Raw genomic sequence first — 6,947 nt, 5'->3', positions numbered from 1 at the left:
CCATGAGCACTAACATGTCAAACAAGTCCTTAAGAGATTTCTCTGCACCCATTTCTGTAAGATTTTTATCTCCCATTGTGCAGCCTCATATTGAAGTAGAATGTTTCCAACTAGACCCAGAGTTAATTTTTATGATACAAGGTCACAAATTTGGAGGAGAAATATCAGAAAGTCCTTATTTACATCTTGAGACATTTCTAGAACTTTGTGATATGGTGAATTGTGAAGGAGTATCAACAGACGCAGTTCGATTGATGACAATTCCTTTTAGTATCAAGGATAAAGCAAGGACTTGGTTATATTCCCTCCGTCCTCAAAGCATCACAAGTTGGAAATAATTGGAGAAGCAATTTCTATATCATTTTTCCCTCCAAGTAGAACAATTTATATGAGGGATTGCATCACAAATTTTGCTTAGGCATATGGAGAATCATTATTTGGAGCATGGGACAGATTCAAGAGTCGACAAAGACAGTGCCCTCATCATGGTTTAGAACAAATGGCTAACCCTGCACATATTCTATAGGGGAATTTCTTTCTCAGATAAGTGTTTATTAGATTCATCAGCTAGAGGTTCTTTTATGGACAAGAGTGTAGACGAAGCATATACATTGATTGATCAAGTGGCATTGAACCTCCATGAATGGTCGAACAAAAGTTGGATGGAATCTCCCTCAAAAATTCAAGAAGTCCAAGCCATAAATGTAAGAGAGTCTGTCAAACAAAATGCAGTTCAACCACCCAAGAATGTTGAAATTCACAAGTCACAGAATGAGGTGTTCAAACATTTGGGGGAAAAGATTAATAGCATAGTTTCAAAATGGTTCAAGGAAGACCTTCCTCCTACACAGACAAGATCTAGTGTAAATGATAATAATTTTAAGTTGAGAAGTGGCAAGAATCATGAAGAACTACTGAAGAAGGATTTGTTTAGAATTGAGGAGAAGAACAATAGAAGACCTCAAGAACTCAATTTCATTACTCCAGGAAGTTCCCAAAGGCCATAAGTACCTTTCCCTCAATGATTGATCACACCTACACTAGATAAGCAAGTTGGACCTCCTCCGCAAGCTCAAAGGGAATATGAGAAAAAGGAAGTACCTTTCCCAAGACCTTCACTAAAGGTTCCTTTTCCATAAAGGCTAGTGAGGGTCAATGGAGACGAAGACTTTGGCAAATTCTGTGACACTAATATGATTGAGTGTAGATTTCTGGATGTATATGAAGATGAGGACTGTTCAGATGAGGATTGTGATGATAATACAGTGGATAACAAGTTTTCAGATCTACCTTCTCAGTTTACAGGGTGTTATGATGAAATTAATTTTTCAGATGATAAATGTGATGTGGTAGATCAATTTAAAATTGCAAATGAAGTTAGTGATCCTCCTATAGATGATTCTCCCACTGAGGATATTGATGTTGGTTCATTTTTTGATGCTTGTGTTGATGATGATGTTATGAAAGGAAGTGTAGGGAGCTGTGTTGTGGAAGCAACATCTCAAGAATCACCTCCTTTATCCACACAACCTTCTGAGATTATGAGAGTTGCAAGGATTGAACATGTTGTGGACCAATGTATAGGGACTTGTGAAATAGAAGCAAAGCCCCAAGAATCACCACTTTTAGAGGCATCACCACTTGAGCCAGAGCTAGAGCCAATACAAGATTCAGAAGTCACATTCACATGTTTAGAACTTCCAGGTATCTCTCAACAAAGCAAGGTTAGTATCTTTTGTGATCTTTTGGAAAATTTCATAGATGTACCAATAGTAGATTTTGTTGGATGTGATTCAATTTGTGATACATACTCAGTTCATCTTAATAAGGTTCTAGTTCTATCTAATATAGCATGCTTGGGAGAGGTATGTCTTTCTTTTGGGTGTGCATATTTTCATGGGGCCTATATTTGGAAGCTCAGACTGAACCATCTTCGACCTCTTGAAAGAACTTTAAAGAAGACAAAGATGGGGAGAGTTATACTTTACTCTGTAGCTCCTTTGATGAAAGCTCTCTCCATAATAAGAGCCCTTGGTAGGGAGGTGTTGAAATATCTTACCCCTCCAAGAGCGAGATTTCGTTGAATCTAATGAGGTGGTCGAGCTAATGACCTTAAACAAGCGCTTCTTGGGAGGCAACCCAAGTTCTTTCTTATTTTATTTATGTCTTTAGTTATTTCTTGTTTTAATTTCTTTCCTCATAATAAGCATATATCCTCTACTTATTTTTGTTGTCAATTTTCTTTTATAGGACTCAAAGATTAGGAGGAGTGCAATTACATGATGGAGAAGTTAATGACATGGGCATTTGACACACATCATTTGGTAACTTCTCTTACTTTTAATCTCCTCCACATTATTTTTAGTTTTCATTGGGATAATGAAAAGTTTAAGTCTGGGAGGATACATTAGATGCATTTGGTTTAGTTTAGTTTTTGCTTATTTCTTTTGCATAATAAATTTTTCCTAGTTGCATCATTCATTACATTATGATGGTTTGTTCCTTAATGCAAAATACTAGCACGTCTAGATATTTATGTTATGTGATTTGGTATGCTAGTATGCCTATTGATCTTTATTTTCCTATCCATAGTAGCATGAAGTGAGCATTGTTATTACTAGAAGAATTTGAATGTTGGCCTAGTCTTAGGATCTCTTCACATTATGCTTGACTTTGATGGTAGATATTTTTGAAAATAGCATGATTCATAGAACCGAACTAGTACTCTTGCTTCTATGGTGACCTCTCAACTACATTTTGGTTACTAGATAAACTCAGATCATGTAAGCTCATTTGGAAAAAATCAATCCTAAAAAAAAAAATGAAAGTTTGTTCAAGTTTGATACTTTGCAAAAATAAAAAGAAGAAGGGAAAAAAATAAGTGATAAAAAAATAGTTATCGTGAGTAAAAACTAGCAATTCACCCCTTTGAGACCGAGTTAGGTTACTGGGGAAATGAATATTATGTTTCTCTTGATACTGATTATTCCTTTGAGACCTTATGTAGAAGATGCATAACATTTTTGAGGGGAACGAACCTTGCGTGTGGAAGGTAAGTGTCTATCGCCGGAAGTATGAGGAACACGGTTAAATGAAAAATTGGCTAGGCTTAGAGATTGACACTTGAGAATGTTAAGCCACTTATCACACTGATAATGAGTATTTTTGTGCATTATTTTAGCTCTTGTACTTAACATTTTCTTTCTTTTCTCATACTTAATATTGTGTTTATATAATGATTTACGAATAGGGACCTATTTTGGATTTAATTGTAATTTTCCTACATTATGACATTATTTCTTATATTTTGAATTCCATAATTGTAGGAAATTTACATTTAAGTCCAAAATGAATTCCTACTCACAAAATATAATATAAACACCAAATTAAGCATGTGAGAAGGTAAAAATGCTAAGTCTAAGAGCCAAAATAACCAATAAAAATGCTCATTATCACACACTAAGCACGGAGAACTTCTACTTAGGCCACACTCAAATATTTTTTGTATCATGCTCATCAATGAAACTATATGATAGGTTTATATTGATTCATTAGGGATTATTACATGCCATCTACACACATAAATCTAGATTGTGGGTTTTGCTTGAGGACAAGCAAAGGTTCAAGTCTGGGGGTGTGATGTGCATAAATATTATGATCGTTTATGCATGTTTTAAGATACATTCACTTGCTTTATATGTATATATTATTTGCATGATCATCTCTTTTATCATGTACTTATCATATATACTCTTTTGTTCGGATATCTACTCTTTGTTTGTTTTTGTATTGACAGGGACAACTTTTGGAGAGAAAACAGCGATTGTCGACGCACCGGAATGAGCCAGAAAAAACTGTCGTGCAACCTCGCACGAATGTGTGGTCAAACAGAAGAGGAGCAGTGCACGACTGTGCAACTCTTGCATGGCCGTGCGGCCAACCACAGGAAGATCAGAGCATGGCCGTGTAAACTTGCACGACCGTGCCCCCCACGATCGAAGCCAAGCAAGAAACGACCGTGCAACCCTGCACGACCATGTCCCAGGAGCCGAGCCCCAGATCCACATGGTCGTGCCAATTGGCACGATCGTGCAGCATGGCCAGAACAGAAGGAAGACACGACCGTGCGGATCTCGTACGACCGTGCCACTCAACCCGAAGGGAGGATGCACTTGGTCGTGCGGATCTCACACGACCGTGGCACGGGCCATGCGGCGCCCATGTCCTAACCTATATAAGGGTCAAGAACCCTATTCTTGGGATCATCTTTGGTTCGTGACTTTGTTCCCCTTCGGAGGAAATCCTAGAGCTTCATCCACCGCCATCCCTTGGCGTTCCGTCCATCTCCAGAGCAAGGAGGCATCCCCAAGACATCGGAAAGCTCAACAAGCATCTCTTCTTCCCCTTCTTCTCACATCAAGGGTTGTAAGTATGTTTTACTTTATGTTTTGGGGTTGTTCTTCCCTCGCAATGGAGTAGATATCCTCTTCTAGGATTAGGGTGTATTTGTAATGTGATGGAGATGTAAGAACTATGTAGATTCGCCATATTTCTATTCAATGACTTGTTAATGCCTTGTTCATGATGAATTGTGTGTGTGACATATTTATATTCTTTCACATGCTTTGTTGATTGATATGGAGGATTGTTAATCACGCAAAGAGGATGCCCTAGAGTGTATTGACCAAGGTGCCCTAGTGACAGGGGTGACCCTTTCCGGACTTCTAGGATGCTCCCTTAAAAGGAGAAACAATCCCTTAGGAATTGCTGCTCTCGTAGAAAGAGTACTCTAGATCGTATACCCGAGGGGCCCTAGTGACAAGGATAACCCATTCACGGACACCTAGGATATTCTCTTGAAAGGAGAGGCAATTCCTCCATAAGGAAGTAGGAAACCGTACCAAATCTCTACCTTTATCATTATTATTATTTACTAGACATGTATTCCGGTGATCTACCGAGGCACCCTCGTGACAGGGGTTAACCGTTACAGGATTTCACGGGAATCGTCTCTATTCGATACTTAGGGATATTGACCAATTTAACTTCCTGCAAGAGCATGGACATAGATGGTAGAAACTAAGCAATCTATGTAATATCTCCTAGCATTACAATGAAACTGAAATCCTAGAATCCATCTCCCAAAGCTCATTCCCTCCAAGATCAATTCTCTCTCTCTCCTCTCTCTTCGTCTCAACCTTCTTTCCCTCTCTTTAATCACACTCGTTAGTTCATAAGCGTCAAAGCCATCTTTCGGCCGTCTAGATAACTTACTTTGTGACATCTCTAGTGCTTAATCAATAGTCCCTATGGTTCGACAATCTTATATATTACTGACGACGAATTCATGCACTTGCAGAATCGTAACAACAATATACAGAGATTGTTGGTGTAATTGTCTATTTGGGAAGATTGGTCTAGGTTTGACCAATTTGATGTGAAGAAAAGTTAAGTAGGTCAAGGTTGATCAGATACTTGATAGGGAAGTCCTAACTAAAAGTTAGGCAAGGATAAGTTCAATGGGAAGATTGGCAGAAGAAGAAAATCCAAATGGGTCAGTGTTGATCGGACACTTGGTGTGAAAAGTCCTAGTGAGTGAAGCTAGGTAGATGAGAAGTCCTGGTGAATGAAGCCAAGCAATTGAAAAATTTTGGTGAGTGAAGCTAGGTGAAAAGACCTAGTGAGTGAGGCAAGATAGAAAGAAAATCTTGGTGAGTGAAGCCAGGTGAAAGTCCTAGTGAGTGAGGCTAGGTCATGAGAAAGTCTTAGTGTGTAAAGCCAGGCATATGGAAATTTAGGTGGGTCATGGTTGACAAGACGCCTAGTGATTAGAAGTCTAAGTAGGTCAGAGGATTGACCGGATACTTAGCACAAGGAAAAAAGTCCAAGTGAGTCAAAGGATTGATCGGACACTTGATAAAGAAGTCCCAACAAGTCAAGGTTAACTAGATGTTAGGCAATAAGGAGTCCCAATAGGTCATAGTGGATCAGATGTTGGGAAAGGGACCCCTAGACTTGGATGGAAGAAGTTTAGGATGGTAATTTATTAGGGTAATCGATTACTAAGTCCTTAATCGATTAAGGTGATCTATTAAGGAGTCTGACGTGAGTGCACATAAAGGTTCATAATCGATTAGGGCAATCGATTACGAATGCTTAATCGATTACGATAATCGATTAAGCTTGGATTTCACAAATGTATAGAGAGTTTGGTAAGCGATTAAGTATCCATGCTTAATCACTTACAGATTGTTCTCGTGCGAACAGAAGGCTTCCTAATCGATTTGGAAGGCTTAATTGATTAGGGTAATTGATTAATCTTGAAAAACTAGCCATTATCAGCTTGATAAAAGGCTTTAGCATGTACTGTTCTCACTAGTGCTCACAGTCCTCTTCTCCACTCTCATCATCGAGCTCGCCAATTCTTGAAGCTACTTGGAGACAAGTGTTGCATCACTTCCAAGCTCAAGAGGCATTCCCAAACAAGAAGAAGAAGCAAGCTAGGGTTTCATGATTATAATCTTGTAAGATTTCATTTTGTATTACCTTGTATTTTCCCTTATTGTATTTCTTTGTGTGTGAGCTTATACAAGGCTTCTCCGCCTCCAAATTGTTTCTGAGAAGGAATGTTTCATAGTGGAGAGTGTGAGGAGGGTTGAATCATTGGATTAGTCACCTCTTCTTGAGGTGGATACTAAGTAAATCCATCTTGTTAGCATTAGGAAGCTTTACATCGAGTTTACCCTTGCACATCATCATCAACAAAGCGCGAGAAGCAATTCACCCCGCCTCTAGCTCCGAAGTGACCCAACAAGTGGTATTAGAGCGATGTCGCTCTTCACCGGACTCATCACCAGAAAGGGCAACGAGCTAGAGGAAGAAGAAATTGAAGCACAAAAGTCAACAAGTCAAAGATTTCAAAAGCTCAACTTCAAGATGGAATTCCA

The 6,947-nt window shown here is 38.8% G+C and overlaps 1 non-coding gene across 1 annotated transcript; it reads right to left on the bottom strand.

Moving 5' to 3' along the window:
* Window positions 1-386: 386 nt before the first annotated feature.
* Window positions 387-492, bottom strand: LOC122025890. Its single transcript, XR_006123910.1, has one exon. It is a non-coding gene; the product is annotated as a small nucleolar RNA R71 (small nucleolar RNA).
* Window positions 493-6,947: the final 6,455 nt, after the last annotated feature.

The sequence above is a fragment of the Zingiber officinale genome, chromosome 9B, assembly GCF_018446385.1.
Source record: "Zingiber officinale cultivar Zhangliang chromosome 9B, Zo_v1.1, whole genome shotgun sequence".
NCBI lineage: Eukaryota > Viridiplantae > Streptophyta > Magnoliopsida > Zingiberales > Zingiberaceae > Zingiber > Zingiber officinale.
The sequence above is the reverse complement of the archived record's forward strand: the minus strand, read 5'-3'. Positions and strand labels throughout refer to the sequence as shown.